Here is a 27,492-nt window from a genome sequence, read left to right on the forward strand (position 1 = left end):
TGTAGCTAATGACAAATAATAAAATGTTAGGGTTAAATTAATCCCCCCAAATGTCTGTGAAAAGAACCGAATATAGGAGCAGACAGTTTGAACCAACAAAAAGACAGGAGCCCAGTGCCTTTGAAATAGAAGACTTGTGTGGGACCCAATGTCTTGCAGGCTTCAGTGTATGCTTTGCCCTTCAATTAATAGGGGAAAAGGTGAGAACACTCGAACTGCTGTAGGATGCTTAGTACAACTACAGATATAACAAAAAAAGATGCTAGCTCCTCCCTATGAGTTCTTTACCCAGAACTGTTTATGGAAATCATTATCAAAATATTGGTACTTCAATTTCAAATTCTTTGATCAACCTACCATTGTTGGGAGAGTTGGGTAATATGGAAACTTTAATAATTTGAGAAGAGCAGTTTTTTAAGAACTGATGTCATCTATATTACTTATGTTTGGAATACACCTGTGGTTCGACTTCATGCCTTAGGTAAGTGTTTCTTATAAACAAAAACAACCAATTATAGATCTCTGTCTTTATTTCTAATCATCTATCTATCTATCATTTATCACTTATTTATTTTTTTCCCAAAACAGCAAATTATGGATCTCTATCTTTATTTTGACTCATCTATCTATCTACCTATCATCTATTTGTTTCCCAAAATAGTGGAGCTGACCCACTTCCTAAGGATTGCTTAAAGACAAACTAAAACTCTATGCATGCTACACCCAAAGTAAAAATCAAATTTTGTTTAAAAATTAATTAATTTATTTATTTTTGGCTGCCTTGAATCTTCGTTGCTGCACGCCGCCTTTCTCTAGTTGGGGCGAGCAGGGGCTACTCTTTGTTGCGGTGCGCGGGCTTCTCATTGCAGTGGCTTCTCTTGTTGCGGAGCACGGGCTCTAGGTGTGCGGGCTTCAGTAGTTGTGGTTCGTGGGCTCTAGGGAACAGGCTCAGTAGTCGTGGCGCACAGGCCTAGTTGCTCCGCAGCATGTGGGAATTTCCCGGACCAGGGATCGAACCCGTGTCCCCTGCATTGGCAGGTGGATTCTTAACCATTGTGCCACCAGGGAAGTCCCCCAAATCAAGTATTTTTGAAGGAGAAAAAGGCATCATATTAAACAGGGTTACCAACATTTAACAATGTGAAATATAAAAAGTCCATTGTACTTATGGTCGCCAATGAATGTGTGTGTGACTGTGGCCCTCTTTCCAGCCTGCCTTTTTGTGTATCCTCGACAGATATTAAGGCAGAGATTGGGCTCACATATGCAGTCTTGGGAGTCAACATCCAGATGTTTGGGGGAAGATCTACTTGCATCTCCCAGGCTTGACCCATAGTGATCATTAAAGAAAAAGTTTTTGAGCAGTGAACAAATAGAAAATGGGTGGGAAAGATACATATCTAGGATCTTTGCAGGCATCTCTGATCTGTGGACTTTGCGGGGGGGGGGGGTTAAGTCTCAGTTCTGAGCACTTATTAGGTATATGATAGATCCCCTTATATTTTGGAAAGGTAAACTTCATAATGAGGTAAAAGATGATTTTAATTAATTCAGTTATTTAATCTTCATCAAAGCCTTTGTTACTGCATTTTTCTTTTTCTTAGAGCAAACGTTGGAAAGACACAGTTTTACAAAAAAGTTTTTATATTATACTATGGTCTGGAATTTCCTATAACATTTCCAGTTAAGAAATGTTGAAAGAATTATTTCTCATAAAAAAAAATCAATGTAAGTATATGGAACATTTTTTGAAAAGATGACTAATGAGCAAAACTAAATCTTTACCTCTTAATAAGTAATATAAAGTGTTAAAAATATACATTGTGGGGCTTCCCTGGTGGTGCAGTGGTTGAGAATCCGCCTGCCGATGCAGGGGTCACGGGTTCGTGCCCTGGTCCGGGAGGATCCCACATGCCGCGGAGCAACTAAGCCCGTGAGCCATGGCCGCTAGGCCTGCGCGTCCGGAGCCTGTGCTCCGCAACGGGAGAGGCCACAGCAGTGAGAGGCCCGCATACCGAAAAAAAAAAAAAAAAAAAAAATATATATATATATATATATATATATATATATATATATATATATATATACATTGTGTTACCAAATGCTGGATCCAGATATGCCCCATATTGACATTTTGGCATATTTTGACATAAAATGACTAAGAAAAATTTTAAAATCCCTCTAAATAGCTCAAGTTAATGAACAAGTAATTTAAAGTGAGGCCAGGATATGTAATGCCCCAGGAGGAAGACGAGAGTAGAAGAAAATGACATGTGATTTTGTCCCTTGAAATGAGGCCAACTGAGCACAGCAAAACCCTTGGAGCCACGCATGTTGAAAAGGCAAGGATTATTGCTGTGAAACTTCACTGAACCTCATCCTGAGCACTGTGCCATCCTACTACTCTACCTTCCTATGTCTATATGTCCTTTACAGTCTAGATTAATTTAATCAGAGAGCCTCATTGAACAGTTTTTTGAATACTGCCTACAATAGAAGCTTTTTATCTGAAGCAGTGGGGACTGAAGCAGTGGGTCTGTGAATTAAAGTCAAAGCAGGGAATCACACAAAAATGTCCTTTTTAACTTGAATATTTTATTTTAATCTGACATATATAAATATACATTCATTTACTAATCTTTGATATTGGCCCATGGGCCCTTCTTTGGAGTTTTCCATAGCTTTTCTCATCTAAACTAGACCATAATGCATTTCATTGATTTCCATTATCAGGGATTTGTTTAAAATGGAGCAAGAACTCAAATATACATGCAAAGCAGTTTGAGTGCAGCAATCTGTATTCTCCCCTGATCATTTACATTTGTCTGGCCCATAACTAACTTAACAGCATTTTTTTTCTTGGTGACTCATCTTTATCAAGTTTTTCAAAGCATGCCTTTGATGCTCATGAGAACGACAATGATTTCTCTTATCGCACTTTTATTTCTTTATTAATGATAATAAAATGTGCAATTGGTACAAAGAGGTGCAGAGGGCAAAAGTCTTCCAGACTCTAAGAGGAGTACCACCTGCCTGGAGCATGCCATGTGCTCTGGCATGAGTCACTTCATTAAGGGAGCTTCAACTATGGGTATGACAGGTTTTAGGAGGTGAGAAGACAAAGAGGAATAAGATGCTTTTATGGGATAGTGCAAGAGGCCCATTAAACATCAAATACACACACACACACACACACACACACACATACACATATATATATGTATATGTATAATTTTTTAAAAATACATACAAAGCAGTATAAGAGAACCAAGGACTAATCTATGTGTTTAAAGAAGCTTTCCTTGAGCAACACAGTTCACACTAATCTTTCTCTTCTCGTTTTATGGTTATTTCAAATATGCTTCATATGAATGATAAGGAAATGAGAACAAAGTCACTTCTATCAAATTAAGGTTTATTAGGAAACATTGTAAGTTAGAGTTAATTGTTGCATATAGTGTGTATCATTGAAACGCTCTGCTTTGGTGGTGCTGTTTCTATTGGGGATGGATATGGTGAGTCGTGTCTAAAGGGGTGGGGGGAGGCAAAGGCATCTAGTATAAACTGCTTTAAGGCTGAACTGAGAATGTTCTTATAAATCTTTGACAGAGTGGCTGCAAACTTTTTGATATTTCCAGCTATACTGAATTTCACTAGGCTAAACTTGGTTCCAGAATATCTATCCTGTCAGTGGTCTGCACGGTGTGCTTGAATTGATGATTTTCTTTTTGATGACATTTCTAGGCCATAATAATGACTAATCAGGGAAGCAATCAATGAAATGTGCATAGTGCATTTGATTCAGTAGGATTAGCGTAACTGCATAATGTGACAGGGTATTGTGACATTTAAAACATTTAATTGAGTTAAACACATGGCCATTCTATTTACTGGCTGCTGTTAGAACCCAAACACCTATACTGACAAGCCAAAAATAGATTTGGTCATAAAGACTGGACATCATCATTGAAAAGCAAATCGTGTTAACAGAAAAGTTTTAAATCAATAAGGTAAAAATTTTAGGTGTTTTTTTTGAGTCAGGATATGTTTGTTGGAGAACAAAAATAAAAGTGAGAAAAGCAAAAAATCTCTTTGGAATTTTTGTAATGTTGGGACCTTACATATGAAACATTTGAGTGACTGTTATTCTTATAGTAAAGTTTTCTTTGGCTGAGGTTACTGTGAAAGATAAAGATTTAACAGTAGCCCCTTAGATAAATGAGAAATGAGACAGAAATTCAAATACTGAAAATATTAACACTTAGGAAAATAAGGTGAAATACAACTTTTATATTACATCAGTGGCAGGGAAAATAATCATTCATCACATACAAGGTTGTTTTGTTACAAAAAAAAAAAAAAATGTAATAAAATCATTCAAATTGTTCACTGTTACCCTGGCCTTCAGAAGGAACCTCTGTCCTCGATTAAACAAAAGCTTGCAGTTGGTAGTAAGCAACCACGAATGTCTGGGGATGTCTTTTTAGCTGGAAATTTATGAATTAAAACTTGAACAAATCATTATCGTTGGGGTTTCAGTTAGGTTGTTGTACCTTGGAAAAAATATAGTACTGATCTGCTGGAAGCCAGAGAATTAACCTTTTTCTATTTGTTTTTAGAGGCACGTTCTCATTTTGTACTTAGCAATAATTACTTCCACTTTTCACACTGATTCCCTATTGTTGCCAGTTGTAAAATTTCTGTTACCATGTTTTGATTGCAATGTGTTATGAGGAATGTGTTCAGATGGGAAAAAGCTTTACTAAGGCCTTTATTCCCTAAGATGTGGGCTGCTAGTCCTGAGTTTGCCAGGCTGAGAGTCAACATTATTAATAATTTTTAGGGAATGTCCACTTTTCCCCAGATGTCTATACTTAGCAATTCTAATATGAGGTTCTTTATCTAAAGTTTTATTTAAATGTAAAAAATGATTGGTTGAAAAATGACCGACCTTCTCTTTTGAAACAGTTAATAGGTAACATTTATTGAGTGCTTAATGCATGCTAAGTTTTATAAACATCACTTCACTGACAGAGTGGCTGCCACTCTTTGATATTTCCAACTATGCTCAATCTTCAATTAGCCTTCTGAGATTGGTAATGTTCTTATTTCTGTTAAGAATCATTTTCAAAAAAGGTAAAATCATGACTATCATACACATATAAAAAAGAATGTCTATTAAAGATATTATTCTATTCATTAATCAATGAGAGAACCAGGCAGATGTTACAGGTGATGCAAAAGAGAATCCAAAATACAAACACATTTGCAGATCAGAACCATTGAAATGAGTGTACAAATGGAAGCAGAACATTTTTTTTCCATAGCAGGGTAAAGAAAGTCCATTGAACTTGTACTTAACTGAACAGAATTTGCATGTCTACAGACAAATATACTGCATTGCTGTCAGTTATTTATGATGTACAGAGTTGTACAACAGCTCCCTGGAGGGATATCCCCTAGATAATGCACAGTTTTGCACTTAAGCACATAATTTCCCCTCCATGCCCATCTCTGTGTGTGTGTGTGTGTGTGTGTGTGTTTGTGTGTGTTTATGGATTGGAAGAATTAATGTTTTAATTTTAATTTTAATTTTATATTGTAGTTGATTCACAGTGTTGTGTTAGTTCAAGTGTACAGCAAAGTGATTCAGTTATACATATATATGCCCATTTTATAGATGGTGATATCAAGGTTCAGAGGAGATGGGTTTTTGAATCGGTAATGTTCATTAGTAGGAAAAATCACCATATTGTGGGAAGGAGGAGATATCTGAGTTAGTTAGTGGAAACAAGATACATGAGGTGAGTGAAGGCACTGAAAGATGTCCGCAGCTCCAGACCCTTGTGGAGAAACTAACCAAATAATGAGTGGAAGAGGACTGCAGAATGTTTACATTTGACCCATTTGAGGTCTGGGCAAATGAGGCAAAGGATCCAAAATGGCTGTGCCCTGCAACTGATTCCTGACAATGGGAACCCCTCTCCAAATGCATGGCATTCCAATGAAAACAAATGCACAAGCTATACAAATGGTGCTTAGAGCCGCATTCATTTTTCTTCTTAGTTTCACCTAATGTGAAAACCTGGGGAAGAGCTCTGGAAGGGTTTGTGATGCAGATAAAGAGTGAGGTTATTTTGAGCCTATAATCAAGATAGCTTCTGGGCCTGGTGCAGGTTGCTCTTGCATCTCTGACTCTAATACAAGTTAAGATAGTTGACAAACTGTGTAGTTACCCTTTGTTATGTCATCACTGCCTGGAAGGAAGCTAGGTAGGACAGGGATATGACACAGGCTCATTTCCTTGGTGCTCTGGTGGGTTGTCTCAACACTGGAGCAGTTGCTCATAGATGGCTGTCATCCCTGCCACTTCCCAGAACTTGGGAGGGTTGAGCCAATGCAGAGGAGGTAGTAAGGATAAAATAGAGAGCATACATGACATACTGATGGACACGAAACTAATAAGTGACAAAGCCCACATTCAAACACCACTTTGTCTAATTCCCAATTGTGTTCCTAAGTTCTCCACTATACCCGTTTACCCTGTTTCCTTTAAAAAGCTGCATGCCAGAGGTCCACAGTAACTGCTAATTGTTCTAGGTAATGAGCTGTTTATCAGTCTCCAATGTCTTCACGGAGTCATTTGGTGGGATCAGCATTGACTGTGATTGGTGACAGTCTGCTCTGTGCCATTACTATGGGTGAGAGAGGTTTCATACACCTTTCACAGCAAAGTGACTTCATTTGGAGTATAAACTGAAAGCCGATTTCCACTGCATGAGGCCAGGAAATGTCCAGGGTGGCATCACACACCGTCCACAGTGTCCTGGGTCTTACATTTATCCACTTTACCTTTAGTATCATGTTGGAAATGCATGGGCTCAAACAAGAGCAAGCAGTTGGGAAGTCTTGAATATTGTCCCAGCCCTTGAACATCATTACCTTTTCTGTGTCTCCATTTTTCTCATTAACGAAACAAGGATAATAGCATTTGAGCTATATAGCTTCTGTGTAATTAATTCCATGAGAGAATGTAAAATGGGGAAAATGTTTCACAGAAAGAAATGATGCTGTTTGTTGTCAACCATAGAAATGCAGATTCAGGCAATGTCTGTAACAACCAGAGAGCCAGAGTAAAGTTAGGGTAATTTGGTTATTGGATAATTCAGAACAGTCCCTTAAAAATGCCTCTTGTCCCAGTGTTTTAGTTGAGTTTCTCTCCATTGCAAGCGAACAAAAACCTAATTCAAATGATCTCAAGCTAAAAAGGGCTCTGATTTTATTTTTCATTTAGGATACCTGAAAAGTTCAGGGGTAGATATGGCTTCAAGTGTAACTTGATCTAATGGTTTAAATGTCAGTATCAGGACTTGGTTCTTCCCTTCCCTTCCCTTCCCTCTCCTCCCCTCCCCTCCCCTCCCTTTCCATTTGGACTTTGCTTTCCTTTGCATTGGTTTCACTCTCCAGCAGATTTTCAGACCAAATAGCAAAATATCTGCTAGTCACGCTGAATTTACATTGGAGAGAGAATGTTTCCCTCTATGGTTCCTGCAAAAGATAGGTATGATTGGCTCTACTTGGCTACTCAGGCAAGTTTTTGGTTCTAAACTCACCCTTAGGACTGGGATTGGAGTCAGCCTCATAGATGCCATGTGAATTGAGATGGGTGAGGAGAGCATTCACAAAGAAAATAAGGGTACTCTTACAAGAAAAAGAGCAAATGTTGGCAAGGCAGAAGTGGAAACATTCTGAAGGTATTTGTGATAGAAAGAAGCTTGAATTATCCTGACTGACTAGATGGCAATCAATACTATAAAATATGAAAAGCACGTCAATTAAAATATCATTCTTATTTTGCTGTGGGGATGTTAGAGAGATTGAGGTCAAGAGAAAAAATTGCTTGGAGTTAGAATAACAGTCCTATCAGAAATACGTCTTGAAGGGGTTACAGAATGAATGTTTATTTAGTTGGATTTTTAAATTTTATTTGTCTAATAGAATATTGGAAGTTCTAGGAGTAGTGATATAAGCTTATCATTTATCTGTCTACCCCTGATACTCTGAAATATGGAACCTATGTTAAAAACTATGTGGACTCAGTTTGTCTTTTCTTTTTTGAGAGAGATTTTCATGATGTTGGCTGTTTTATTTATTTGTTCAATAATTATTTATGGAGATATATATACAAGGCACTGTATATTCCAGGAAAAATAATTTAGCCATGGTCTTGCTGTATTTTAGTATATGTTTTCCTGATTGAAAAAAATGACATGAGTTATATAGTCAATTAACAAAAGATGAAATTTAGCAGGCATATGGAAAATTGCTTAACCTCAGTAGTAAATAGAGAAATAAAAACTTAAATCAATTTCCTTCCTGGCTCATCAGTGTTGATAATATCAGGGGAGAAATGGTAAATATAAATTATACACTCATCATAGAGGGAAATTTTGCAATCTATTAAAATTTAAATTATACACAAGGACTCACATAAAAGAAAGCTTATTGTGGTATTGTTTGTGATAGAAAAAAGCTGTACATAAACTAAAATTCTAGCAAGGGAAAAATGGTCAAAATGGTCAAATAAGCTAAAGAAAAAGAGTCCATGCTTAGGAATGTTACCCAGCCATGAAAAAGAATTTGATATATATGTAAGCATATTGAGAACAATAAAATATGCTCTAATTTAATCTAACATGTATATATAAATATATAGATTATATTGTATCTATATACAAATATGTTTTAAAATACATAGAAAAAATTCTGAAAATAGACACCTCCAACCTAAATACAATAGTGTTTCTGCTGGCCCCCCAGAGGATGTGAGGAATGGAATTGGTTGATGGGGTGGGAGTGGGGAGGCTTCATGTTACCCTGCATTGTTTGAAAAGTTTATGAGAACGCTCTCATCTACACTTTCAAAATTGAAATCCAATTAATTTTTAAATTGGAGAGATACATAGAGCTATGAGTAAAATACATACTGACTTTCTGCAAGCAATCCACTTATTATTGATTCCGCATAAAGAACTTTATATTTTGATGTAATTTTATTCTTTTCATAAATATATTTAATTAAATATAATTTTTGTATCATTGTAAGACATATGTCCAAGAGGTGTGAAAAATCTGTTCTCTTCAATACAGTAGCCACATGTGACTATTTAAATTTAGATTAATTAAAATTATTTAAAATTAAACATTTATTTTTTCAGTTGCACTAGCCATATTTCAAATACTCAGCAACCCCATGTGATTAAAAGCTACTGTACTGGAGAACACAGATATAGAACGTTTCCATCATCACAGAAAGTTCTATTGAACAGTGATTATCTAAACGATTTTATTTTCCAGGCTCTCTCCTGTGCTTTGGAATTGTGGGTTGCTTTTTAAAAAATAAATGTATTTATTTTTATTTATTTTCTTTTTGGCTGCATTGGGTCTTCGTTGCTGCACGTGGGCTTTCTCTAGATGTGGCGAGCGGGGGCTACTCTTCATTTTGGTGCGCGGGCTTCTCATTGCGGTGTTTTCTCTTGTTGTGGAGCGTGGGCTCTAGGCGTGCAGGCTTCAGTGGTTGTGGCTCGCAGGCTCTAGAGTGCAGGCTTCAGTAGTTGCGGTGTACAGACTTAGTTGCTCCGCGGCATGTGGGATCTTCCCGGACCAGGGATTGAACCCATGTCCCCTGCATTGGCAGGCAGATTCTTAACCACTGCACCACCAGAGAAGCCCCTGTGGGTTGCTTTTGAAAACATAAAATGTATTAACTCTGACCAATGAAAGGGAAAAATCCATATATTTACATCTATCATCATCTAACATTTCTTAAGTTAATAGAAAAAAATTTTTTCTCAAACCCATGAAAATTTAATATTTGGAGATATTCATACTTCCAGTGTTTGTTTGAGTCAAACCTTTCTTTGAAGTTGCCCCAGACTTTCATAGGAGAACCCTGAAGTGCCCCAAGTGAGGGTTGAGGCATAGTGTTAGAGTCCACTTTGCACCAGGATGGAGTTCACCAAATTTCCTGAAACTTTATTAATATGGAAAGCAACCAGCCCCCGGTAGGAGAGATTTGCCACCTTTGCTCTTGTGGCCCGCACTAGGGAACCTACAAATTTTCAGTGAGTTGATTCATGTGCATTGTCCCATTGGAGCTTTGGGGTTTGTGAAGTTTTGTTGTGCATTTTCTAGGAAATTCTATCTTTGCCGAGTTGTAAGTGTCGTGAGCTCAGAGTGCAAATTCCTGGGCTAATATCTTCAGCTCCAAGAGAGTCCATAGGATAATAGGTATAATCATGACTGATATGACCATGTCAAGAAAACAGTGGCCACTTCAGATTCAGGGAGAAAGATTGAATACAGAGAGTAAGGAGCTGACACAACCATTGCAAATGTGGGGAGTGGGGACGGGTTTAGGTTAGGAAGGTCGCTTTTGGGAAATCTTAATGTAACTGAGCAGGACCCTATGGGGCCTTCCCAGGACAGACCCTTCCCCCTTATCCTCTGCTCTAGCTCCTCTCTGAAGTACCTAGATACTAGGATCTGATGCACACTTACTGAGTTGTCTTATGGATGCTAAACCCAGCACCAAATGGAAGAAATTAACTACTTGATGATCCTGAGTCCCCAGGCCTACTGGTGCCTAAGGATTAATAATGTTAACTGCCCTGTTACCTTACCATCAACCAGTCAGAGAATTGTCCATGATGAGACCACTCCCCCACTCCACCCCCATCCCCCCACGTAGGCTTTAAAAGTGCTTTCCTGAAAGCCTTTCTGGGAGTTCAGGGTTTTTTTAGTATAAGCCACCTGTTTTCCTTGCTTGGCCCTGCAGTAAGCCTTTCCTTGCTCCAGGCTCTGATGTTTTGGTCTATTTGGCATCACGGTACATCGGGTACACGAACTTGCGACCGGTAACATTAAGAAGGCCACCACAGAGGTGGTCTTGGGTATCTTTAGCTCCTAGAAGTTGGAGGCAAACACCATAGTCACCTATCTACCCATATCTACACACCTGCCAGGAACTGCTGCTGGAGAAACATGGCTGCTTCTTTTCTTTCTCATCCCTCCAAATTGAACATAACTGCCAGACATTGATGGAGTCTAGCTGGAGCCCTGCTGGTATGGAAGGCTGAGAAACGTAATCGCCAAGCTTTCTGCTCCTGAGGGATAGATGAGAGCAATGAAGGCAAGGAAGACACAGAATGCTACAAACAAGATCCAGCAGGCCCTGTCCCACCCTGTTTCCTAGCACACTGCCGTTGCATGTGCAGAAGTGGGAATGGGGCAATCCTTTCTTCCACCCTCTACTTTGGAACACATTTATTTCTATGATTTGTTCAGTAAGTGCAAATAATGAAGATGAGGATTTTGAAAACTCTCAAGGGTCATTTAATTCATTGGGTCCCCAGATTTGCTGCTTATCAGTGTCACTGAGAGGTGTTCTAAAAATCCCGATTCTTGAGCCCTACCTCAGAGCTCCTGAAGGGGAACCTTCATGCTGGGGGTTGAGGCTGGGGATGGGAAGGGGGGTCATTAGCCATGAATGGTGCTGATCAGGCACTACTTGTCAGGCCAGCATCTGGGAGACTGATGATACATTTTTCTCCTGTTTTCTGGAAGGCCATGCAAATTTTTCTTAGAATGATGAGAATCTGTCCTCTGCTACAGCTGTAAATTCTGACTTTAGAATGGAAAAGCACTGTCAGATGCTGCTACATAGTCATATCCTTGGGGATCCCAATGGCTGTTTATGAAGTCAAAGTATCAGCCTGAGCATGGTCCCTGAGATGATGAAGACATCCCTAGAAAGGAAATGTTGATAAAACCCTAAGTATTGGTAAAGTTTTGTTTTGCAGGGAGAAGAAAAGGGAAATGAAATATTTTGAAACTGCTTATATCAGTAATAAACATATGTTTTCTGCATTGTGAAAAGGCCAACCGTAAATAAGCATTACTGCTGTCACTGCAAATAAAAGACACACAAAACACATACTGGGGGGCTTCCCTGGTGGTGCAGTGGTTAAGAATCCGCCTGCTGTTGCAGGGGACATGGGTTCGATCCCTGGTCAGGGAAGATTCCACATGCCACAGAGCAACTAAGCCCATGCGCCACAACTACTGAGCCTGCGCTCTAGAGCCCGCGAGCCACAACTACTGAAGCCCGAATGCGGCAGCTGCTGAAACCCGAGTGCCTAGAGCCTGTGCTCGGCAACAAGAGAATTCACCGCAATGAGAAGCCTATGCACCACAACAAAGAGTAGCCCTCACTCGCCACAACTAGAGAAAGCCCGTGCACAGCAATGAAGACCCAACTCAGCCAAAAATCAATAAATAAAATAAACAGATTTTTAAAAAACAACAAAAAAGCCACATACTGGACTGATTATACTATTTTTTTTATTATAAAAACATATATTAAGCTGAGGCCAACTCTCAAACACAACTTATGTCTGTGAAAGGTGCTCAGGGAACTTAGCGGTGAGCAGGTGTTGGTTGCAAAGGTATGGCAGGTACATTAAAAATCCTTTTGTTTGTGTGATTAATTGGGTATTCTCTGGGAGCATGAAATATGAACTGATTTCCAGTTTTCGTAAGGGCTCTGGTTAATTTGTAGAGTGGCTGGAACATATGATTTGCAGCATATTCTTATAACTAAAGTGGGAGGAGGAGTGACTTGGTAAAGAAAACAAGGGCTTGATCTCTGCCATCTACTGTTTCACAGCCTAAATAAATTTGCAGAGTAAATGTGTGCTTGTTGGGGTATCTTGCCCTCTCATCTTTTTTTCCTTAGCTTTTTATTTTTAAAACAGCTTTATTGAGGTATAAGTGATATACTGAGAACTGCACATATTGAATAAATACAATTTCTTCCACCCTTATCTTGTGCCAAAATTTTAAAAATGAATTTTTGCCAGAAGAATAAAACCATGTAAAAGTCATTCAGCCACGTAGATTCTGAAATCAGACTTGCTGGTGCAATAAACTTGATAAATGATGCTACTCACAATTGATGAAATTTCCTTTTTTGAATCTATGTTAAGAATGGAAAATCTGTGAACTTTAAACATACATGGAAATTGGCTGGCTTTGCAGCATGCACTTTGAGCCATTGGACTTCGAGTGTTTAAAAAATACTCATTTCCTCCAGTGTCAAAAGAAAATTCTAGACAGTGATGTACACACGGGTACATGAAAGGAAAGGGTTCGAGCTCTTTACACCAGGAAGAGATTGTAGACATGAACTGACACTGGAACTACATGGAACATAGGAGCAAAACAAAGATTAATTAAACTGGCAAAATTATCTGATTTCAGGTTCACATTCAGGTTCAAATATCCAGATCTACCAAATATCAAAGTTTGGTTTTCAGATCTTACTGCCTGTTTGAGGCAAGGAAGAGGAAATTCTTGTCTAACTAGTCAGAGAAAACAATTGGATTAACCAAGATATTCTTCATGACAATAGTAGCAAAAATGCAACATAACTTTAAAAAATCTTGGTGTTAACTTTAAGAAGTGTTCTTGATTTGGGGGAGAGTCAATAACAGAATCTGAAAATCTGATAAATCCTCTGAACACTTTATTCATAAAAATAAACATGTTTCTGGAAACATTATATATATATATATTTAAATTTATGTAAATTGAATCGTATAGTATGGATTATTTTGTGTCTGGTTTTGCTTTCACTGACATGTTTGTGAAATTCATCATTGTTTTATGTGGTTGCCCTCATTTACAATGCTTTATTCTTTCCTATGTTTGACTATATCACAATTTAATTATGCGTTCTTCTGTTGGTGAACATTTAGGTGGTTATATGTTTGTTATATGAACAACATACATGAATGCATGCATTTCTGTTAGGTATATGCTTAAGCCTGAAATCACTGCATATGCAAATCTTCAACTTTAGTAAATGATGCCAAACTGATGTTCAGACTTGTGAAAATTTATACTCCCATCAATAGAATATAAGATATCCTTTTGACTCATTTTCTTGCCAAAACTTGGTGATTTCAGAAAAGCAAAAAAGTGATATTATGTTGCAATAGTGGCTTCTTGGAAGCAAGACAGACCAGTGATTGGGAGAGAGCAAAAGGGGCCCTTTGTAGGTACTGACAGTTTTCTGGTTTTGACCTGGGTTATGCTGCTTTGATGTTCACCTTGTGATAAACTTGAATTGTACACTCTGTGCACATTTCCATATACTCATTATTTAACAATTAAAAAGTAAAACAAAAAAAGTTATCATAAAATTTCACGTATGATTTAGGATGTTCACAGATGTTTTCCGTTGTAAATGATTAGGAAGTAAATAATCTTAATTGTGAAAATGAAATTTAATGTTTGACATTGTCCAGCCAGGAAGTGGGAGTTTCCCTCTTAAAAATGACTCCAAAATGCTCTGAAAATTAGGAGGGAATAAAATATTTGTGTTACAAATTCATGAATTTTTGCTATTTAAAAAAATAGATTCTTCATCCCTATTCAAGATGGAAAGTATTATGAAAGCAATCAGAGTTTTGACTGTGGGTTTAGTAAAACTCTGAAGTTGCATCTTGGCACCATGGGGTCCACTTATGTCAATCATCAAGTGGGGCTTCATAATTGTTAGCGTGCCTGAGAACTAACTGAGAAGATTATCTCCGTTACAGATTTCTGGGTCCAAGCCCCCAGAGAGTCTGACTTGAAGGTTTAGGGCGGGTCCAACAGTCTGGGTCTGAACAAGTGCTGCAGGCAATTTTCATGCTCCTCTGAGCACAAGCTGAATAACGCTCATTTGAAGTGATGAATCTCTTGGTCCATCTTTTTTTTTTTTTTCAGTATTCTTTTCTATCATTTAATTTGCCTCTAGCACTTGATCTCTGTTTATTTCTTTTCTATTTTAATTTAGAATTTTCCTAATATCTGTGAGAGTATAATTTTTCTCTTTTTTCTAACACTTTGTTCTGTCTCTGTTAACGTAATCCTTCTTAGATTGTGTTTACTCTGATTTCCTCCCTCTTTTTCTTTTCGCTTTTCTGTCATTTAACCTTAGCAGAATGTTCCACAGAATTTATTATAAATAATATTTACTAAATACATGCCAGTTTTATGGTCTTTTCTTAATTTTAAACACAGATAGGTGAAACGTCTGCTGTTTGTCTTTCTTTAAATGTGACAAAAGTTAAATTAGGTTGCTTTTTTTTTACTAATGTGTTCATTTGTCTTCCTACTCTATTTTGCTGATTTATATATCCCTAGTTTAGGTATTATTGAAGAGAGAAACCAGGGAAGAGTTTGAGATGCCTCTGTATCAGGACATAGTCTGGGTTATAGTCCTTTATAAATTGTTCCAGAGGAAGCTGGGCACATCTGCTGACAACTGACAGACTTTCATTCCCTTTTCTCATAGGAGACAAAGAAAAAGAAAGTAGATTGTTTTCTTTGAAAGATATGTTAATTTTTTCCTAGGAAATCAGATCACAGTCTTGGGAAAAAAATGATCAGTTGACTCTAGCTGTCTACAAGAAATCAAAATATAAATTACCTACCTCAGTATTTGATACAGAACAGACTGCCAATAAATTTTGGATGAAAAACTTCTGGCAAAATGTTATTCCTGGTGTTTCTGAAAATATGCCAAATATTAGCTGTAGATTTAATGTATGCTGTCATAAATGCCATATTTGTATACGTAACATGCAAAAGAGACAGATATAAAAGAAAGTAAAATTTGAAATACATCTGTATTAGTGATCATTTTTATGTACTCAGATTTCATATACTTACCAGCCCAAGGCTGGGAAGCTGCAAACCCTAGTGATTAAGAGCCATGGAGTCAGGTGGACTTGAGTTCAAATGCTAGCTTGACCACCATATAGCAGGAGACCTAAGTTACTTAGCCTCTCTCAAGTCTGTTGTTTCATCTGGGTAATGGGATAAGAATAGTAGCTCCATCATTGGCTTGTTTTGAGGCCTCAGTGAGATATGTAGGTAAAGCATCTAGCACCTGCCTGACGTATAGCAGTGTTAGAAAACTGGAACTATTATTATTCTTCCTGAATACAGAACATTTGTTACTTCCCAGAAAGTCTATGCTAAGGAAAGGAAACTGTCAGCTTTTACAATAAAACTCACCATTGCTTCTCATTAAAAAAAATTAAGGGCTTCCCTGGTGGTGCAGTGGTTGGGAATCTGCCTGCCAATTCAGGGGACACGGATTCGAGCCCTGGTCCAGGAAGAGCCCACATGCCGCGGAACAACTAGGCCCGTGTGCCACAACTGCTGAGCCTGTGCTCTGGAGCCTGCAGATCACAGCTGCTGAGCTAGAGCCCGTGCTCCACAGCAAGAGGGGCTGCCGCGATGGGGGACCCACGCACCACAGCGAAGTGTGGCCTCTGCTTGCCGCAACTGGAGAGAGCCCATGTGCAGCAACATAGACCCAACTCAGCCAAAAAAAAAAATAATAATAATAATCAAGATATTGTTTATGATGCCTAGAATGCCCAAACAAAACCATTGAAAAGCCATATCATTTCAAAGTCTTTGCTTTATTAACCGAAATATATAACAAATACAAACAAGATGTATAACTTCCACCAAGGATGCTGATCTGTCACTGGAAAATACATGGGCTCCAAAACTGCCTCTTGCCATATGGTCTTGAACAAGTCGTTCAAAATCTTTGAGCATCGTTTATTTTTTCAAAATGGGGCTAAAATCCTGTGTCATAAGGTTGCTGCAAAGATTGAGACAACAAGTGAAAAGGCCTAGCAACCAGAAGTTGGAATAGATGCCTCTCGGTACTTTCTGCAAGAGTATCTGTAATTCACAACCCTTGGGGTAGGGATGGGCCTCAGCCTGCAACACCCAGAGAAAAGTAGAGCAACAACAGCCTGTGTGAACTAGAATTTGATCAGTGTCATATTGGCTCTGCAGTGCCCATTTTTTGGACCTAGTGCCTTATCACGCCCTACTCTGATGCTTGCCTTTGGTTATTCCTTACACTTGCAGAAAAAGTTTCTTTTTTGTTAATCTAGCTTAGGTATGTTTTCCTTTGTTGTAATCTCATGATTAACTTCCGAAAGCAAGCACTCACCAAATGCTAGTTTCCTTTTCATTTACTTTAAAAGTTACATAAAATCATAAACAGGGCTTAAAGGGCATGAGTAAGGTCATGGCCCCCTCATTATTCAGGTATGGAAACTGAGTCCCAGAAGCGTGTTTGAATGATATGTCCAGTATTACATGAGAGCTAACAGAAGAGTCAAATTTAAACCCAAGTACTTCACCTACCAACTGCGTGACACAAATAAGAACTGAGGTTTGTGTGTATGATTGTGTATGGCGAGGAGAGGGGAGGGACAGTGGTTTACATATTTTACATAATTTTGTTTCCATGACCTGCCCAGACGCATTTCAAGCTTTTGAACAGAGATAGAATGCTTCTTCGGGGATCAATTGCTTCTCCGTTATTCTTGGTGAGGTTGGCTAATGGTTAGTTGAGCCTGTTATCTTAACGTGAACATATTCTGTAGACATGTATTTAGGATCTTTTGAATATAAATGAAATTCATTATGAGTTTTAGAATTTCTGAAGATTTAAAAAAGATGGACCCCTTACATTAAGTAATTTCAGTAACCAGGATCAGAATCACTGAGAAGTTTCTTGCCTCTTTATTTCAAGGTTCCCAAACACTGGAGGCAAATTCCTTAAGAGGTACTCCTGTTTACCATGAAACCCAAGAACATAAACAAGTTGAGAAGCATGCATTCTAAAGCCTTGCAGATGCTCAGCTTTCTTCCATTTAAAGCACAAAGCCTGAAAACATTCCTAGCTCTATGAAACGTTTCCTTTCTTTAACATTGTTTCATTATTTTACATTTTATAGTTAGGTTGAGAAACAATAGTGATGTCTTGATGATATGGCAATATGGGTCTGCTTTACTAAGTCTGGGAGCTGACACTGTGTGCAGAAGAGGTAGGTAGTGTGTGGGAATCGGAGTTTTTAGGGTCCTGGGTCCACTAGGTAATGTCTGCCCCACGTGGAAATGATTTCTCCAGTGACCTCCACAACCCACATTGAACTTTTAAATGGTATTTCTCTGTTGAATTAAATTGAATTCCAAAAATGTTTATTGAACATCTATTTTATTGAAGTGGTAATGTTGGTGAGGATTGGGGATTGGGTGATGTTCTATAGAAATGAACAGTGCACATTCTCCATCCTCAAGAAATTTACAACCTAGAAGTTTACTTAATGATGTTTCTGATCCATATTTTTATGAATGGTGGTCCTCGGTCTTAGATGCACATGAAAATCACCTGGGGAGATTTAAAAACTCTTAATGCCATAGGCCGTGCCCCTGACAAATTTAATCATAAATCTGGGGGTGATATCCAAGCATTAGTAGTTTTTAATGCTCTCCATGTGATTTCAATGGGCAGCCAGTCAGTATTTCTTGAAGAGTTATAGGTATGTCCAGATACTGATCTTGTTAACTCTTTGAGCTGTTGTGCAAGGCCTGGAGTAGATGGAGCCCACAGCCTGTTAGCTCTGGCCACAAGCATTCTTCACCAGTAAGCTGTTAAAATATATTTTCTTTGTACTATGATGTAAAGAAGGTTGGGGAGCACAGAAATGTCTCATTTAAACCTTATGATAACACTATAAGAGAACCATTTGTTGTTTTAGATTTTACAGATGAAGTATGTAAAGCTTTGAGAACTAAAAACTGACTGCACTAAAATCACAGGGTCATTCACAGAGCTGATATTTGGACCATACTTTTCTTACATTGCAGCTTCTTAGGTATATTACAATGCAGACTGAAAAGTACTGTGGAGTCATGCAAATGAAACACTATGGAAACCCAGAGAAATAGACATTGATTCTGGTGTAGTGTGATCAGGAAAGAATTTGTCATTTGAGCTGTACCTTCAAGAATGTATGGATTTCCAGAGGTAAAAATGTGATGTTATCCTAGGTTTATATAATAAATAGTGATCTTATTTGGCTATAAAATAAAGCATTAGAAGCTTACTATCCTGGATCCCTAGTAGAATCGTTTGGAAAGCTTTCAAAATGTATTGATGCCAGAGCCCCACCATAGATGATCAAATCGGAGTAGTGGGATAGGACCCTCTGGGATGGTGTGGAAGGAAGCAGCAGGAAGTAAAATTGGTTTGGGGTTAGATCGCAGAGAATGTGGAATGTGAAATTTACTTGATTTATTACTTAGGTAATGGCAGGCCAGGGCAGGCTTTTTTAAGCAGGACAGTGATAAAGCAATTAATTTATAAACTCTGTCCAACTCCCTGCTGTCTTCTGTTTTGTTACTTATTTAGAAAATATCAAGAATCCCAGTGGAAGTGGTTTTAAATCCAGGAGCCTATCAGGATTCCCTGGGAAAGCTTTTCAATTACACCCTGTTTCTCTGGTTCTGGGACGATGCCAGAGTCTTAAGGACGCCTGGATAGTTCCACAAACTATATTCAAAGACAACCCCTTCTCTGGCCTACCCCGATTTTAATATATCCAATTAGGGGACAGAGAATATGAAGTTAGGGAACAGTCTACCATCCTCACTTCTGACACCAATTTCAAATTTAGGGAGTCGCCAAAACCACCCTCCATTTTGATAATTCACCAGAAGGACTCAGGATTCACTGAACTCTGTTATGCTCCCAGTTCTGCTTTATTACAAGGAAGGATCAGAATCAGATGAGAGGAGAGATGCCCGAGGCCAAGTCCAGGAGGGTGCCAAAGGTGGACCTGCCAGTTGTCCTTTCCTAGTGGAGCTCCGAGGGAGGGGCAGTTCCCTCCTGTGGTCTCAGGAGGGTGGGACAAACACTTACTGATTTTATTTCTTTCCCTGTCTTCCTACAGCTTGGCCCTGATGTGACATTGTCTCAGGAAGTGCAGAGCAGTGTAAAAAAAGCCCCCTTTTCTAATAAATGGATCCAAAAGGGGAACTTCAGTGAACCAAAGAGAACTGAAGAGATCTCAAGAGAGGATGGAGCTTGGGAAGGGGACTCCATAAAGTTGTTTATGAACTCCTATGAACTCTGAGGATCACGTCTAACCTATACATGTGAGTATCTTACTCTAAACAGTAAACTGTAGATTTTGAAGACTGAATTATAAGATAGAACACTGCCCAAATCCCAGATTGGTCACTGGATAGCAGACAGAGGATAGATCCAAAGAGCATTACAGAGGCTTTGAAAACGGAACTGACATTGGAACCCCAAACACAGTGGAAGGCTGGTCATAACTTGAGACTTGAATCGAACCAGGTTGATTGTCTACTGAAGCAAAAACTTCAACATTTTCCATAGAATTTAAGTAAGACCTAGAGTCTCATAATAGTCAAAATGTGTAGGATACAATTCAAAATTACTTGGCACAGAGATAGCCAGGAAAATCTCAACTCACATGGGAAAAGACAATCAATAGGTGACACATGTTGGAATTACCTGACATAGACTTTGAAGCAACTATTATAAGAATGCTCCAACAAGTAAGGGTGAATATTCTCAAAAAGAAAGGAAATGTAGAAAGTCTAAGCAAGTAGAAGATACAAATAAGAACTGAATGAAAATTTTAGAATTGAAAAATATAATAACCAAAGTTGAAAACTTACCTGTTGCCGTAAGAGCAGAATGGCAACAACAGAGAAATCAATGAACTTGAGGACAGATAAAATTACCCAATCAGAGTAACAGGGATAAATAGTATTAAAAACAGGAGAAGAAACAAAGTCTCAGAGAACTATGGTTGGAAAAATCATACTACCCAATTTTAAGACTTACTCTAAAGCTTCAGCATAAAGACAGCATGGTATTTATGAAGGACTAGGCCAGTGGAACAAAACAGGGAGTCTAGAAATAGACACACACACAAATATAGCTAATTTGTTTTTAACAGAGATGCCAAGCAAATCAATAAAGAAGGCATAGTCTCTTGGTGTTGGACCTCTGTCTGTAAAAAGAAAACCTTTGATCTAAATCTCTCGTATTATTCAAAAATTAACACACAATGGATCTAACGTCTAAATGTAAAATATAAAACTGTATGATGTTTAAAAGAAAACATTAGAGGGCTTCCCTGGTGGCTCAGTGGTTGAGAATCCGCCTGCCAATGCAGGAGACACAGGTTCGTGCCCTGGTCCGGGAAGATCCCACATGCCGTGGAGCGGCTGGGCCCGTGAGCCATGGCCGCTGAGCCTGCGCGTCCGGAGCCTGTGCTCCGCAACGGGAGAGGCCACAACAGTGAGAGGCCCAAGTACCGCAAAAAAAAAAAAAAAAAAAAAAAAAAAAAAAAAAAGCAGCATAAAAGAAAACATTAGAAATCTTTATGACCTGGAGTTAGACAAAGAGTTCCTAGAGATGGTACCAAAAACAGATCCATAAAAGAAAAAAACCCATAAATTAAAATTTATCAAAACCCAAAACTTTGAGAATGAAAAGACAGGCTAGAGATAGGGAGGAAATACCTGCAAATCACATATCCAAATAGCTTGTATCAAGAGCATATCAAAAACTCTCAAAACTCAACATGAAGAAAACAATCCAATTTAAAAGTGGGTCTGAGACTTGAACAAACACATCACTTAAAGAGGAAATATGGGTGATAAATAAACAGGAAAAGATACCCAATGTCATTAGCCATTGAAGAAGTGCAAATTAAAATCATGGCATACCTGTTACAATGACTAAAATTTAAAAAAACAACAACCCTGATAATATCAAGTGTTGGTGAGAATGTAAAATACCTAGAATACAAAATGCTACAGCCACTCTGGAAAACTGTTTGGCAGTTCCTTGTTAAGTTAAACATATACTTACCATATGACCCAGCAGTCCTATTCTTAGATAATTTTCCAAGTGAACTGAAAACATATGTTCACATAAAATCCTGTACATGGGGCTTCCCTGGTAGTGCAGTGGTTGAGAGTCTGCCTGCCGATGCAGGGGACACGGGTTCATGCCCCGGTCCGGGAAGATCTCACATGCCGCGGAGCGGCTGGGCCCGCGAGCCATGGCCGCTGAGCCTGCGTGTCCGGAGCCTGTGCTCCGCCATGGGAGAGGCCACAACAGTGAGGGGCCTGTGTACTGCAAAAAATATATATATATATCCTGTACATGAATATTTACTGAAGCTCTGTTTGTAATCACTAATAACTGGAGATAACGCAAGTGTCCTTCAGTGGGTGACTGTATAAACACACCATGGTGCCTTCATGTAATGGAACACTAAACATCTCAGCAGTAAAAAGGAAGAAACAATAGATGCACACGAAACTAGGATGAATTTCAAAGGCATTTTGCTTGGTTAAAAAAAGTCGAAAGTCAATCTCAAAAGGTTACATACTCTATGATTCCATTTATATGACATTCTTAAAAAGACAACCCTATAGTGATAGAGAACAGAACAGTGGTGTATGTGTTGGGGTGGAGAGGATGTAACCCTATAAAAGGATAACATGAAGAGGTTTTGGGGGTGATGGGATTGTTCTGTAAACTGTAGTTTATACATGCTTTCCCCACATAGGTTAAGTCAGCTTCAATGATGATTTGATGATTTCATTATCAGAGCTTATAATAGAAGCAGGGTATAGATTTTTTTTTTTTTTAATCTTCCAAAAATTGAATAAATGGAGAGAAACCCACAGGCTTCAGGAAAAATGGTCTTTGTCCACTGGGGTAGTACTGTCAGTGTTATAGACCAGGGGTTAGCAACCAATAGCCCTCAGGCCAAATCCTGCATGCTTCCTGTCTTTGTAGAGCCCCAGAGCTTAGAATATTTTTTACATTTTAATGGTAGGTAAAAATCAAAACAAAAATATTTCATAGGACATGGAAATTCAAATTTCAGTGCACATGAATGAAATTCTGTTGGAACCTGGCCATGCTTGTTCATTTACGTATTGTCTGTGGCTGTTGAGTAGTTGTGACAAAGACTGAACGGCCCACCCAAAGCCTAGAATATTCTTATGTGTCCCTTTATGGAAAAAGTCTGCTAACAGTTGTTTTAGAATACTCCTTAGATAACGTAAGTATTTTTATTTAATAGCAGAACCCTAAGTGGATTAAAATCTAGTTATACTTTGACTCCATGAATAACTTTTGACAATTTTTTCAGAAAAATAATTTTTCTTACATAAACAAGAATCTTAAAAAGATCCACAATATTTCAGATATTGTCCTTTTTTCCCCCTTCAAGATCTGATATTTGATCAAGGAAAGAAAGTTCAAAAGTGTCCCCTCACTGACACCAAAAGATGGGGAATCTATTATCGTTTTTATTATCTGTGGCCTGCTTATGGTATCTCTGTATTACAGGTTAATTATAGCAGCCCATTCCTGGGTGATGGGTTGTGAAACCAGAAGTTATCAGAGATAAACATTGCAGGATCTGATTTACTTGTTCATGAGTATACCATAAAATCCTCAGTTAAATTACATTTTATGACTATGGCCTCCAAGTTTTTAAATACAGCCGTTTGATTACTTCATCGTTGTAAAGGCTGACTTTCTTTTTCCTACGTGGCAGTGAGTAATTTATAACGTCTGTTAAGTGAACAGTATTTACCAAGTGCTATCAAACAAGATAAAGATATATTTCACTGTCTTTACAGCAGTGTAGATAGCTAGAGAAAATATATTCACTACTTATGACTGCACTCCATGACATTAGAGTTCTATGAAGCAATTTATGTCCTACCTCTATTTATTCCTTGCTTAGTGTGTTTTTGAAGACCACTTTGGATGTCTTCTTTGAAAGGAAAAAAATGATGCCTTAAAATATGATTTTCTTTAAATGCAGCTTAAATGACTGTATTCCATATGTTGGGAAATTTATGTGCCAATCACATGTGATATATTGAATCATGTCATGACTTCTTTTCACAATGTTAAAGACTATATAAAATAATAACTTGTCATAATTAAATGTAATGGTGCAGAATGTATTGCAAAAATACAAAAATATCAACTATATAGTTTCCCAAACATGTTCATGTACATTATCTCAGTTGATTATAATATGAATATAATTGCAATATGAAATATACAAGACAGATATGATCATCTTTATCCTACAAAGGAGGGAAATGAGATTCAAACAGACTGAGCGACTTACCCAATGACACAGTTTATGAGTAGCGGATTGAGGATTAGAACAGAGATCTTCTAATTCCCAGTCCAGAGATTGTTCTGCTACAATATATTTGCTACCTTATTCCTTATTAAGAAAAACACTCTTTTGTCCTATAAATGGTAATGTTCTTTTTAAACCAGGGAATGACTTCTATATATTAAAATTCAGAAGTGCAATCATTTTGTATAAGTGTTGCCCTTCACCCTATCCTACCAGATTTCTAGATCCCAGCTGTATAATGGAGTTGATTTATACATAATTTCCTGCCTGAATTTGGTAGTGAAAATACTAAATGAAAGTGTTATATGGGTGTGGAAACATGTGACCCCCATTGTGGAGTTAGAACAAATTGCTTTGGGGGTTTATGTTCGTGCGGTGTGGTCAGGACTGTTTCTATATTGATCTTTTCTCAGCAGCACTAAATCTCAGACAGTAGGGAACACCACTGAAGTTTTACTTAACACCAGAGGCAGGATCGGTCTTCACAACTGACTCACGCAGTTAATGTCATAGAATGTATTGAGGTGGCAGATTGTAATTTCTTACCCAACAGTCTGTAAATATTAGATAAGTGGGGGGCTGTGGCATCTATTACCTCAGAGCTATATTATATTAACAGTTTATTTTAAAACAACCGGTTGAACTGTTGGTACATAAAATCAGCTACCCTTTTCCTTTACCATTTCCATGAGGCCAAATTTCTGATCCTGGGTATAAGTCAGTGCCTATGGCCAGGGTTGCCTATGGATAACATGTGTGTTTTGGGGAGAATCCTTGTACTCAAACAAGTCCTCAAAGTCCTCAAAATGTTTTTTTCCAATTCTCTTTCTGTTGGCTTCTGTATTAGTGCTTTTTCTCACCCTTCTGTGATCCACCTTTCTCTGCCTTTTGGGACCTTGACTACTTCAGTGGATATACTCCTTTTTAAATCGAGTTTATCATATGCTTGTTGCACTGAGCCTTTATTGGTTTTGCAAAGGGAAAGAGAACTGACTTTGTTTCCGTGAAATTCACCTTCTCTATTTTACCATACTAGATATATCTGGTTTCCACTTTGACCTTCACATTATTCTCTTCTTTAAAAAAAAAAATTGTGTGTATTTAAGATGCACAGCATGATTTAATATACATATACATAGTGAAATGATTACTACAGTCAAGCTAATTTACATATCTTCTCACACAATTGCCTTTTTTTTTTTGGTGGTAAGTGCATCTGAAATCTGTTCTCTTAAGCGTATTTCCAGTGTTCATTACAGTATTAATTTAACTATAGTCATCATGCATGTAATCTTCCAGACATATTCATTCTGTGTACTAACTGCAACTTTGTACCTTTTGACCAACATCTCTCCATTTCCCGCATATCCCCAGTCCCCAGTAACCATTCTACTCTCTGCTTCTATGAGTTCAACTTTTTTTTTTAGATTCCACATATAAGTGAGATCATACAGTACTTGTCTTTCCCTGTCAGGCTTATTTCACGTCAGTAATGCCCTACAGGTTCATCCATGTTGCATATAGCAGGATTTCCCTTTTTCTCTTGGCTGTACAGTATTCCCATGTATACATATACCACATCTTTTTTATCCATTTATCCATTGATGGACACTTCGGTTGTTTCCATATCTTGCTATTATGAAAAATGCTGCAGTGAACATGAGACTGCAAATAGCTCTTCTATATACTGATTTTATTTCTTTTAGATAAGTACCTAAAAGCAAGATTGGTAATTCTATTTTTGTTTTATTGAGGAATCTCCCTACTGTTTTCCATAATGGCTGTACCAATTTACATTTCTAACAGCAGTGTAGGAGGGTTCCCTTTTCTCCACATCCTCACTAACACTTGTTATCTTTTGTCTTTTTGATAATAGCCAGTCTAACAGTTGTGAAGTAATATCTCATTGTTGTTTTGATTTGCATTTCCCTGGTGATTAGTGAGGTTGAGCATCTTTTCATATGTCTGTTGGTCATTTGTGTATTTTCTTTGAGAAATGTCTACCCAGGTTTTTTGGCCTGTTTTTTAATTTTTTTTTTTTTTTTTTTTTTTTTTGCATTACGCGGGCCTCTCAATATTGTGGCCTCTCCCATTGCAGAGCACAGGCTCTGGATGTGCAGGATCAGCGGCCATGGCTCACGGGCCCAGCCGCTCCACGGCATGTGGGATCTCCCCTGACCGGGGCACGAACCTGTGTCCCCTGTGTCGGCAGGCGGACTCTCAACCACTGAGCCACCAGGGAAGCCCCTAATTCTAAAACTTGATTCTTGCTATTGAGTTTTTGAGTTCCTTACATATTTTGGATATTAACCCCTTATCAGATATATAGTTTGCAAATATTTACTCTCATTCATTCCATAGGTTGCTTCTTTACTTTGTTTCCTCTGCTGTGCAGAAGCTTTTTAGTTTGATGAAGTCCCATTTGTCTATTTTTGTTGCCTGTGCTTTGGGGTCATAGCCAAAAAAATCATTGCCCAGGCCAATATCAAGAAACTTTTCAACTCTGTTTTCTTCTAATAGTTTTATGGTTTCAGGTCTTACACTTAAGTTTTTAATCCATTTTGCATTGATTTTTGTATATGAAGTGAGATATGGGTCAAATTTCATTTTCTGCATGTGGAGAACCAATTATCCCAGCACCATTTTTTGAAGGGACTGTCCTTTCCCCACTGTATGTTCTTGGCACCTTTGTGGAATTTCAATTAATCATAAATGTGTGGATTTATTTCTGGGCTGTCTGTTTTTCTGTTCCATTGATTTATGTATCTATTTTTATGCCAGTGCCATGCTGTTTTGATTACTTTAGCTTTATAGTATATTTTAAAATCAGGTAATGTGATGCCTCCAACTTTGTCTTTTTTTGCTCATGATTACTTTGGCTATTTGTAGTCTTTTGTGGTTCCATATGAATTTTAGGTTTTTTTCTGTTTCTGTGAAAAATGCATTGGGATTTTGATAGGGATTTCATTGAATCTATAGATGACTTTAGGTAGTATAATCAGATTAACAATATTAATTCTTCTAACCTCTGGACACAGGATATCTTTCCATTTATTTGTATCTTCTTCAATTTCTTTCCTCAGTGTTTTATAGTTTTCAGTGTACAGATGTAACCTGCTTGGTTAAATTTATTTTAAATATTTTATTTTATTTTACTTTATGCTACTGTAAACGGGATTGTTTTCTTAATTTCTTTTTCAGATAGTACATTGTTATTGTGTAGAAATGCAAATAAATTTCACACATTGATCTTGTATCCTGCAACTTTACTGAATTCATTTATTAGTTTCAACTGTTTTTTTCTTTGTGGAATCTTTAGGGCTTTCTGTATATAAGA

Source organism: Kogia breviceps, chromosome 4, assembly GCF_026419965.1.
Source record: "Kogia breviceps isolate mKogBre1 chromosome 4, mKogBre1 haplotype 1, whole genome shotgun sequence".
Taxonomy (NCBI): domain Eukaryota; kingdom Metazoa; phylum Chordata; class Mammalia; order Artiodactyla; family Physeteridae; genus Kogia; species Kogia breviceps.